This window comes from Dreissena polymorpha, chromosome 15, assembly GCF_020536995.1.
Source record: "Dreissena polymorpha isolate Duluth1 chromosome 15, UMN_Dpol_1.0, whole genome shotgun sequence".
Taxonomy (NCBI): Eukaryota; Metazoa; Mollusca; class Bivalvia; order Myida; family Dreissenidae; genus Dreissena; species Dreissena polymorpha.
The window spans coordinates 6,677,273-6,690,021 of NC_068369.1; positions in this window are offsets into that span (position 1 = coordinate 6,677,273).

Here is a 12,749-nt window from a genome sequence, read left to right on the forward strand (position 1 = left end):
TAGATATGCGTTCATTTGCTATTTCAAACCAACCATTGTTTGGCAATTGAGCAAATAATACGACACATACGAAATGAAATGTAAAAAAAACACATTTAAATTATACTGTTTATGAATCACTTTTTGTAATTTATATTTCAATCCCTCGGAATTATTATTTGGTCAAGACAATCGTGTTATTTGGCATTAACAATAATCAAAGAACGTACAATTACATACGGCAGAGCTCGGCCGCACGTCTATAATCGGCGCCATGCCAATGTAAAATTCCGGCCCAGCTCTTTCGTATTATATCGTTTATATTAAATCATCCTATTGTGTTCCTTCACTTTGACTTATTAACTACGTATCAGTACTTTTTTAAATTAAACTCATTACGCAATTTTTGACGTGTATCGTGTGACAGAATTTCTATGACGAAACACACCAATTTAAGCAAGCCTCTTATGATTTTCGGGAAAAACATTCGGACGTGGTTGATGTTCTTATTTCACGGTTAATCGTATTTAAAAAAGATCATCTAGCGCAACCATAACATGTTTCAAATTGTGCGTCTGCCATGAAAAATAAGAAATATCAAGAGGAATACAATTAATCGCTCCGACCAGTCAATCGATTTCGTAAATCCTGTTTGGGTAAAAATTTGTTAGCATCCATTAATACTATTATGTGTTACGTTATATGATATTTCTTTTTGATTTTACGTTTGATTTTTTAAATATAATTTTTCGACTAAGACTGAGTGTGGACGCCATTTTGTTCAGTTGAAGTCGCGCGATTGGATTCTTTTCAGATATGAAAAATCGGCCCGGGGTCGATATGATCAGGTTTTCCCGGCGTAACGAATGACGACCTGTTTGTGACTTCATTTTGTATTATTTATAATTATTAGACAATAACACACGGTACAGCTGGGCCGGACTTCTATAATCGGCCCACTGCCGATATAATGACCCTCGCGCCAAATGCTAGGGCCGATTTTAGATATCCGGCTCAGCTCTGCCGTGTGTTATCGTTCATATTACATATCATACTATTTTGGTCCTTTTCTAAAATTTATACAGAAACAGCCTCTAGTTCTTATATTTATTCAATTTATTACGCAATTAATGACATATCTAATTTGACGTAATAACAATGACGAAACTAGCTAGACTCATTGGATTTTAGGACAACAATTCGGACGCGGAGGGTTTTTATTTAACAGTTACAATTTTTAAGCATCGAACAATTCCAAAAAGTATTTCGGATTTTATGTTTCTCGCGCATAATTGGGAGCTTCGATAGAAATAAAATTATTTAACATTCGCTTCAACATTCAATTTCGTGAAAAGTGATTTGGTGATAGTGTTTAGCATTCGATACAATCGTTTTAAAAAGTGTGATTTAAAATCAATATAGATAAATGGATGGAATAACAGGAAATGGAATTCAAAATCTTTGTAATTTTATTATTATAAGAACCAGATTAAAGTTTTCACCGGCTGGCCGATATAATTGATATTGGCCCGCCAGATACAAATATCAGCCTGCTCGCGACGGCATTTTGTTACTATTTATAGTAAAGATATGTGATATTGATATGTAATTTAAGTATGTCCGACTCGGTTATATAAGAAGGAATTCAAGTATTGTCGCCCCTGCCTGTGCTTTCTCGATTCCGAGACTGTTCTTACGTTGGGATGGGTCATGAAAATTGCACGAAAATTGACCAATGGAAATTGACCAATTGCCTGACGACAACCTTATGACAATAAGAGGAAGTGGGAGAATGACGTCGAGATAAATTAATTATCCCGACGTCATTCGGATCCCACACTTTCTGTTATTGTGGTACGGTAGCTAAGAATGGTGTCCACGGGAGGTTACTGATTCGATCCCCATTTAGGTAGCGTTCTTTGGATGTACAACATAGACACACAGCACTGGATCTATCCCGGAAAAGGTTGCCGATGTAATCGAGCTTAAATAAATATGTTTGATGTAAAGTTCCATTTGTACCTCCCCAGATTTTGATACGTTTCGAACAGCCAACGTTATCACTTGCAGGATAAGTAAATAATACAAATACATGCGAATATGAAACTTATTTCATTCACGTATAGAACGAATAGTTATGTATAACATAGTATATATATCACCAAGAAGTCGCGTATTTCATGAATGGTTGCTGCTCAGTTGTACTTAAAGAAGGAATTGCAACTTGCGACCTTAAAATCACATCTTTAAAAATGCAGGTGCAATGCACTATTGCTGATTTTAAAAATTGAAAAATTGAAATCAAATTTCGAACCCGTCGTTGATTAATCGCAATTCATGAGCTACACTTCTATAAAAGGTCAATTTTCATAAGAAGTATGTCTATCGACAAAACAAAACAAATGAATACAAGGCCCGCGACATGCAAACATTGGTCTTAAGCGAAGCTTCAGATCAGCCTGGGCACCTGCAAAGTATGGTGAGGAGCTACCGTGTCCGCTATGAGACCAAGACACATAGCGCGTCTTTATAGGGGACAGGGCAGCTCCTGACCAAAATGCGCGGATGAACAGGCTGGTTTGAAGCTACGCTGTTTGCATATGGCATAAGACCCATTTTCAAATAACGCAGCACACAGTATAACATCAACAATTTAGTATACATCAAATAACGTGTCGAAGCATCTAACGTTTAAACGTTAATCCAATAGAACAGGAACACTATTTATATAGTGAACATAAAACCTATTTTATCTCTATTGTGATTCAACAGAACTTTGTGTACAAATTGTATGCTAATCAGTTAATGGTTGAAAGTGTCAATAAAGAGTTAGTAATTAACATATATGAACATAAAATCTGTTACACGCAAAACTCCAAATTATTTTTAAAAACGGTTGTTTTGTAACTACATCTACGAAAAAAAAATCTAAACTTATCGCAAGTACATGCATACTTAAACACGGAGATGTCAACACTATATGAGCGCATAAAAGCGTTATCAGTAATCTTATGTATGTAAACATGTGACATTTAATATCCTTAATGATACAACACCCACAGAAACTTATATTTGTATTCATCATAAAAAAGTCAATTACCGTACTTGGACTTTTTACGTATGATCTCATTATAAATACCACAAAGTACACTGAACCATAATTAACAAGTGTTCGTTAATATAAATGGTTTCAAAAAGTCAATATAACAGATAACAATGAACTCACTTTCATATGAAAATTATTGTTAACGCATATATTAAATATAAATATTGAAAATCAATGTCATAGTTACAAACATAACAAAATCTCAATACTATACGCTGTCTTTCCTTTCACGACATAAGGTTCTTTTCATAAGGCATTTATGCATTGTGAGTTATGGCGGGGTTTACAAATATGGCTCTTATATCCAGCCGAATGAAAGAATTTAACGGACTTACATAACGATTATGCCAGTACCAAACGCAAATACACGTAAACAATAACTTAAACTAATCGCCTAATAGTATACATAACGATATTATACGATTGTCATATACATTACGTTCACGATCATTGTAACAAACTTTTTTAACAAAAGATCATTTCATACACGGTCGTATTCAGTTACCAACTGGAAGGATTAAACTTGCCAGTTGTGTAAGATAAAACAAGTTTTCTTGCAGCAAAAAGTCAGATGTTAAAAAACAAGAACATCCATTCAACAAATCACACTTAAATGAATCCAACAAAAAATAAGTTCCCTTTTACGTAGCCTTAGCATTAGGTATTTTTATAATTGTCGCTTGAATTAATGTGTGAACATGTTAATACAAAAGCTTGATCAGTTTTTCTCGGCGCAAGAAGTGTAAACAAACACAGAATCGTTTTTGGACTTACTAATTCGTAGCATAAACATTCTAAATATCATAATTAATCATAATTAAATCTAAATTATGAACGAACAGTTTTAAAGTACGTGGTGTGTTGTTGTCTTGCTAGTAAAATACATCTTTATAGTAAAAATTTGAAATGATGCAAGTTAGAGTTTTGGATCTCGTTTACGATTGATAAAAAATGTACTGATCACTTAAAAAAAAATGTTATACATTTTTTGTCACTTCACACAGTTCATTTAGGGGACTTAACAAGTTTAGCGACATGAGTACAACTAATCAATGGAACAGCCTTAGTTGACGGTTATTGGCGTAGCTTCGTACGAAAAAGTACGTTTAATTCAAGAGACATTATTACGGTAAATTGTTAGTATAAAGCCATGTTAGAATCGAAATAATACCGGGGCTTGTTTCTCATAAATGGTTGTCAAATAATCTACGCATGTTGACTTTGATGCATGCGGGTTAAATCAAGAATGCGTAGCATCTACCACTCACCCGACCTAAACAAACTTTGACTTAAAGTAGTATTTCTTAGATTTCAATATTGAAACTCCATAAAGAGTCTTAAAACCGTCGTGTTTGCAAATGTCGCTATTCGAAACAATTAAACAATATATAACATGTTCTTAAACATTGCAAAAACGTTATTTCTATAGGACCTTAAGCTCCTTTTACAAGAAATGCAGAGTATATTTGCCAAGCTATTCATTACAATACATAGTAACAATTATACTTTCTTATAACGAAATAGAATCTCATGTTTAAGTTTTGAAAGGAGCTATTGTAAATAAATCAAAAGGTGCCCAACGTATTTTCTACGAGTATTCAATTGTATTGATTAAATTCACGAAAAAATCTTATACACTACACTTCTCTATAACATATGATTATATAAATGAATACAAACATACAAATACATGGATTGCATTTGACTACCTGTTCATTATATCAAGATTTCCTTTCCTTCAAAGCGCATCAAACTGTTTAAAAATCCAATGAATTTTTTCGCATAAAATGCAAATACAATGTAAGCGTAATTGAGCTTTACAAAGCTATGTGTTGAAATGATTGTGGCTTTATTGTTAAAATGCAAATGTGTTACTTAAATTATATAAAATGATTAATTGAAAAAATAAACAAAAACAAATTAAACAAGTGTTCCGCGGTCGGAGACATATGCCACCCCAAACGTTACCTTGACCGTGACCTTGACCTCAGACATAGTGACCTCAAAATCAATAGGGGTCATCTGCCAGTCATGATCAATATACCTATAAAGTATCATGATCATAGGCCTAAGCGTTCTTGAGTTATCATCCGGAAACCAGTTGTTGGACGGACCGACGGACCGACAGACCGACGGACCGGTGGACCGACGGACCGACATGTGCAAAACAATATACCCCCTCTTCTTCGAAAGGGGGGGGGGGCATATAAATATATCGATTTGTGCAAAAACACACGCCATATTTTGCAATGACTTCAATATTTTTCGGAAATATTTGTTAAGTGTCATTTCCGCATAATTTTATGGTAGTGTGTGTTGACAACAGAGTAAGTATGAATTAATTTCCGCAATTATGTTACACAATATGCAATTCATTAAAAATATAAAACCAGAACTAAAGAAAAAATAACCTACATAGTTTGTAAAAGCTTTTGGTTTCAAATATCATTCATCACATAAAATGTGTGGCGTATGTATGCTGTGAAAATGTACTGTTGCATTATTAATCTTCGAGTCACGTTGAAGATATTTGAAACATTTTCTTATAGATAGATTGCGCTACGTCATGTAGCATAGGAACACAAAGTGCACTTAATTTAATAATAGTATGCGGAGAACTTCATTCTATGCACCCTTTATCCTGTATAATAACATTACAATTACAAAGTTACTTGAAATTAATATAATACCACATAATAAAGATACAACCATATTATACAGATAGAAATGACCTCTGAACAAACAAACAAAAAATAACGACAATCATGAACAATTAAAGTAATTGTATGCACATATTTTTTTCATTTTGAATGAGTTTGAAATGAGAAAAAAAATGCGGAAACATTAGCAATATGCGATGATACTATATTACACGTGCAAAATTACTTATACATTATATATACACTTTAAAACTAAACAAATAATTTGCCGATCTTTCTTAGCTTTGTTAATTTAAATATGAACATGCGTCTGTGTAATAAAACAACAAAGTTTGGCCATATATATTGTTTTCAAATATGATTAACCAGAGATTAATACATGGAGCCGGTGTAACAGCTGGCCATAATGACACACATGAACAGTCATGGACAGAGGAACTTTGCTCAGGGGACATTACTTGTTAGGTGTGCAATAATGGACATGTTGATTACTGGTGCCGTGTCTTAATCTTTTCATTGTACATTTGTTTTTAAAAGAATCATTCGTAATTAATTTTCAAGAAACATGTATATAACATCTAATAAGATCTATTGATGGAAATTAAACGGATTTACAACAATGAAGTGAAGAAAAAAGCTATTCAATTCCATAAGGGCCAGACCGGATTTGTATTCGAGTACGAATCTCGTTTAACTTTTTGTAGCATTTGTCGAATAGCCCGATTTAAACTTTGGCGTCAAACAAAGACTTAATTTCAATATTGACGCATGAAGAGAAATGTTAAGATTGGCTAAATGCAATGACGTCGATTGACAACGTATTGATGAAAAGCGGTTTCTTCAGGATTGAAACACATCCAATCTTAATTCAGCAAATACAAAAAGTTGTCACCATAGATGCATACAATTCAATAATGTGTGTACATCATTTTTTTAACAACAAAACAGATTATACAGTATAATAGGAATGCATTATTTACAAAGTGATTCGAAATGATGTTTTCATACAGCTAGTCTATTCATACTGTATACAAATCTTTAAAACAATAACATTTTTATTCTACGCATACGTAGAACCGCATACAATGAATTTGATACATGGTTATTCGAATAACGCAGTTCCCGTAATAACCTTCTATACCAAATATACAAATCACATGTGAACAAAACAAGATAATAACAATAAGGGCAACTTGAATATAAAACAATTGTTTAAACAGTGCTTATCTTCACTGTTGAGCCGCACAAATTTTTTGGTTGATGTTGCTGACTTGGTAACCCGTGACGAATACCATGGTTTGACATGTGAACTTGGTTATAGGCAATGGTGACCCGCTTTTTGCTGCTAACTGGTTACCCCAGATAATGACCATAGAAAATGCAGCTAATCTCGTGATATGATATGTTGACCATGGTGTGTGCTGCTGACTTTGTTAACCAAGAGGGGTTGAAACATATCCAATCGAAATGAAGTAAATGCAAACAAATTGTCATCATAGATGCATACAATGTAATAATATGCTCTACATCAACAATAACAATAAGGGCAACGTAAGCACAAAACAATTGTTTAACAGTGCTTATCTTTACTTTTGAGCCGCGGAAAGTCCTATGGTGTACGTTGCTGACCTGGTTACCCGCGACGAATAACATGGTTTACATCGTGACAACTGATTAAGACCATAGTTTGCGAATCTGCCAATTAACTTTGCAACTCATGAAATGACTCGCTTGAAATCACTGCACAAGTATAAAAATACGCATTTTGTTGCAACTCATAAACTGTGGGTTGTTGTAAACTGGCTTTTCAAGACATCAAAATAACATTTATTTCATTTAGTTAACGTTTCAAGAGTTTAATGAGTCCCTGTTTTCATATAAACATTTTTAAGTTGTTTATACTTATATTAGTGTCTTGAAAATTTGCATACAATTCCATACTGCACTATTTTTGAGTCAGGCAATATTTTAAACAGTTTGATTGTGCAATCACTTATCTCGATTTAGGACATGTCATTATTGCAGATCGCCCGATAAATGCATATTAAATGAAAGCCACATGCCCCGTTACCTGCTTTTAAAACAAATTTTGAAAGCCCACAATTAAAGATGATTTAAAGCAAAACAATCTGCACAGTAAATCATAAAACATTTTATTCTCTCTAGACTGATGAATTATGGCAATGCAGTCAGCTGTACAGCAAAATCGTAACTCTCAACAACATTGTTTTTTTTTCTAATTCCCTGCGTGTGGTAAGAAAGTCGGATGTTTGTCAAATGCAATCAACCGTTCTAAGGTACAGGATCTCTAACAGTTTCTTTCTGCGATGGATTACTACGATCTTGACATTAGGTATGTCCCATGATACAAGTTTAGATCACAAGTCAGATACATTTATAATTGAATCATCTCCGAGCACTACACTGTTCGATAGCTCACACGTAGGATGATTTAATGTAGACATATTGATCAACACGCTGTATAGCCACTCAGAGGAAAAGCAGAATTCAACGAGACGGATACATTGTAACGCTGAAGGCAGCTCGATAGCACAATTACCCGGATACTTACCGCTTAACAATAGCTTTTCTAATTTACTAAGTGTGGGGAGATTATCTGATGTTTGGGAAAAACAATCATTTTTCAGGTCTAGTATCCCTACATTTGTGTCACGAAATATTTCAAACAGTCCCTTGCTGTCATGTTCTACTAATATCTCGATATTAGAAATTTCACATGATCCATACGTTAGATCGTAAGTCAGATACATGTATATATAAATCAGCGCCGCAATGTTCTGCACGAGATTGCAACACAAAGTCCCACAGCTCACACTTTACAGGATAATCTAGTTCAGTGAGCTTGATTAACAAGCTGCACAGCCTCTCAAAGGAACATTCACCTGTCTGAAGACGGATACAGTCTAACGATGCAAGCAACTGAAGAGTACAATGACCCGTATAGGTTCCCCATTAATAAAGCTTACCCAATTTACAGAGTGTTGGTAGAATATCTGATGTTTGTGAAACACAATCAGCAGTTCTCAGGTCCAAGGTCCCTATACTTGTGTCACGAAATATTTGAAACAGCTCAATATTTGACGAAACACAGACAAAAGTGTATATTGCATGTCGGATACAGTTAAACTTCAATCAGGCACACAATCATCTCCACGTGATTGAACCACAAAGTTCCATAGCTCACACTTTACATGATGATCTAATTCAGAAAATCGGATTAACAAGCTAATCAGCCACTCATAGTAACATTCGCCTGTCTGAAACCTGACACAGTGTAGTGATGCAGGTAGCTGGAGAGTACAATGACCCGTTTAGATTCCCCATAATATAAGATTTTCTAATTTACTTAGTGTGGTAGAATGTCTGATGTTTGCGAAACACAATCAGCAGTTCTCAGGTCCAGGAGACCTATACTTATGTCACGAAATATTTTAAACAGATCCTTGCTGCCTTTCTTTACCCAAATCTCGATCTGAGACATGTTACATGACAATAGTTTAGATCGCAAGTTAGATACAGGTATATTTGAATCAGTGCCGCAATATTATCTACGTGTTTGCACTAAAGAGTTCAATAGCTCACACTTCACATGATGATCTAATTCAGAAAGTTTGATTAAAGAGCTGCACCGCCAGTCAGAGGTAAATTCACCTGTCGGAAGACTGATATATTGTAACAACGCCGGCAGATTGGGAGCACAACGATCCGTATAGATTCCAGATCAATAAAGCTTTTTTAATTAAATGAGTGTGGGTAGAATGTCATTTGTTTGGGAAATACAATCAGCGTTTCTCAAATCCGGGATCCTATACATGTGTCATGAAAAGTTTCAAACAGTTCCTGGCTGACTCTCTTTACCATAATTTCAATATTGGACATGTCACATGAAAAAAGGTTAGATCGCAAGTCATATACATGAATATTTGAATCAGCGCCGCAATGTTCTGAACGTGATTGTACCACAAAGTCCAACAGGTCACACTCTACAGGATGGTCTTATTCAGAACGCTTAATTAACAAGCTGCGCAGCCACTCAGAGGAGATTCACCTGTCTTTAGACTGATATAGTGTAACGAAGCAGGCAGCTGAAGAATGCAATGGCCCGTATAGGTTCCCCATTAAGCTTACCTAATTGACTGAGTGTTGGTAGAATGTCGGATGTTTGTGAAACTCAATCAGCATTTGTCAGGCCCAGGATCCCTATACTTGTGTCACGAATTATTTCAAACAACTCTTTGCTTTGTACTACTAATATATCTATATTAGACATGTCACATGACAATAGTTAAGATCGCAAGTTAGAAACTTGTATATTTGAATCAGCACCGCAATCTCCTTCACGTGATTAAACCACAAAGTCCCACAGCCCACACAGGATGACCTAATGCAGAGAGCTTGATTAACAAGCTACACAGCCACTCACAGGAGCATTCGACTGTCTCAAGACTGATATATTTTAATGATGAAGGTAGCTGGAGAACACAATCAGCCGTATACATCCCCTCTAACTCAATCTTTTGTAATTTACAGTGTGCGAGTAAAATATCTGATGCTAATGCAGCATCAACAGCCGTTATAAGGCGCATATTAACGATCTGTATATATTGCAGCAAACTAAACATTTCAATACTACTCTGTTTTATGTTTACAAAGATATTTGACATGTCAATTGGCAATGGGTCTGATTGTAAAATGGATGTATCGCAATCGGTTACATTCACATCACACATTTCGAACTGTAAAGTTATAAAATGTTTAAATAAAGATAATTGCACTAGAAACCTTTGTAGGAACACATCGAACATGTAATGTTATTCAAATCGAAGTGTTTTAATGTGGCAGGGATTGGGATTGCTTCGTTACAAGTTGAATCTTCTATGAATAAGTACGTTAATCTAGACATTGATGTAAGCATATCAAATATAGATTGCACGTTGAGTCTTCCGATCAAATGCAGCTCTTTCAGCTTTAAATTATTGAATGCTTTATGTATTTCCGGAACCACTTTAGACTTTACACGTTTAAGGCAATGTCTCGACTGGTGAAGGATTGTTAGAAGTTCGCTTATTTGCAGTAAATTACTTTCTAAAATAAGTGCCCTGACATTTGTTGAACATTAACAGTGAACGTAATGCGTTTGATTCGGACTTGTTCAGATATGTATTAAATGTAAAATCTATACACTTCAAAGAAATAACCTCCTGCCCACTTGCGTTAGCCTCAATGAAACCAGCTATCATCATGCGCTGGAACAAGAATGATACAGCTAATATACGCGATCCGTAGTCCATCCCATCTTTAGATTTTCGAATGTTTCTATTGCTCTATAATCTGTATTAAATGCTTTCAGTTTCACATTTTCAAAATGCACTATTTAAAAGCTTAGGGCATGATTTATGTCGTTGAAGAAGTCGCCGTCAGTAAGACGGTTATCAGATTATTAGCTATGTTACAATCAAGCCCGCACAGATAAATGATTATCTGGCTCATTTCTAACACATTTTGTATTTTCGATCAGTAAACTTTCTATTACATTTGTCTTTAAATTGGCTATATGTAATGCAGCTAGGAATTCTTGGATCGTCTCATGTGGAAAGGACATTCAATTTGGTTGACTTCGAAAAGATAGTGTGGAATTACAAAGTACTGTCAACAGCCCAGCGTCGAGGCAGAATTTATATTGTTCTTCGGTCATGTAATTCAGTAATTCTTCTTTTGAAAACACTAAGGATTTTTCTGATGAAAACGTGAAATAAAATGCAGCTTTAGCAAGGGCGTTTAAAATCTCGTCATGTGGTGCATTGAAGCTCGTTTTCGAAAAAAAACTTAAAAGTAGTACCTTTTCTGAAATAACCTTTTTTTCCACTTGCCTTCTTAAAAAGTAGGTCCAGTAGAATGCAATTAAGTTTGCACAATGCACCATTACATTCCTTATTGTTAATCCATAAACTTATTAACATTGTCTGAAGCCATGGTGACTTAAGAAACGGCATCAAATGGCGTGCATTTACGTATTGAATAAACTCAGTCTGTGTCTTTTGATTAGAAGACTGAAGACTTAGTATCATGAGTTTTGTTAGCTTTTCTGGATCAGTTATCCCTTTTATTTCAATAAGTCTGTCAATCTCAGAATCCTTTATTCGCTCATCAGCCATTTTCCATGGTCGTACTGTAATTAACGATACGCACTTTTGATAACGGTTGGCCATTACAGGAATCGTGTTTTTGTTAAAAGAATCAAACCATTCATTCAACCCATCCATAGATACAATACATGTCTCTCGTTCCATGATTTGTTGTAAAAGTTCATTTTGCGTTTTTCACCCGTGTAAATCATGTCGATAATTTGTGTTTTAATCATCTTTATCACCTCATGTTGACCCATGGCATCTCTCAGTGAAATGTGAAAAAGGAACTTGAACTCATTTAGTGTATCGACGTCACTAAATGTAGCCTTGTGCTCAGGATTGTGTTATAATACTGCATCGCACCAATCAAGAGCAAGTTTTTTAAGGAGTGTAGATTTGCCCATTCCGGGCTCTTCTTGAACAAACACTCGTCTATTGAGCCTGTCATTACTGTAAAATATCTCTTTATACTGCTGTACCGCGTTTTACGTTTTCTTTCTAGTTCCATCTTTCTCTATTATGATATAATTCAATATCGGTAGCACAAAGATATTCCAGACTGGTTTATTCCGACCCTCAAAAAGAGGTGAAAGAGACACAGTTATCTTCGTCGTCTTGTAGAACTCTATTAATTTTTCACGAAACTCTACAATTAAAAAAAGAGATTTTTTACATAACGCAATTAAATTAAGATTTAGATAAAGCTGTCAAAGGACGTCTGCCGGCAGACTACTCGAATCATCTGAGCTTTTGCATATTTTAAATGAATAAAGACAATAGATTTTTTCTAAATAAGACAATTAAAAGTTGCGAGAAAGATGAAAGAAAACAAATGTGGCTTACACAATACACCCA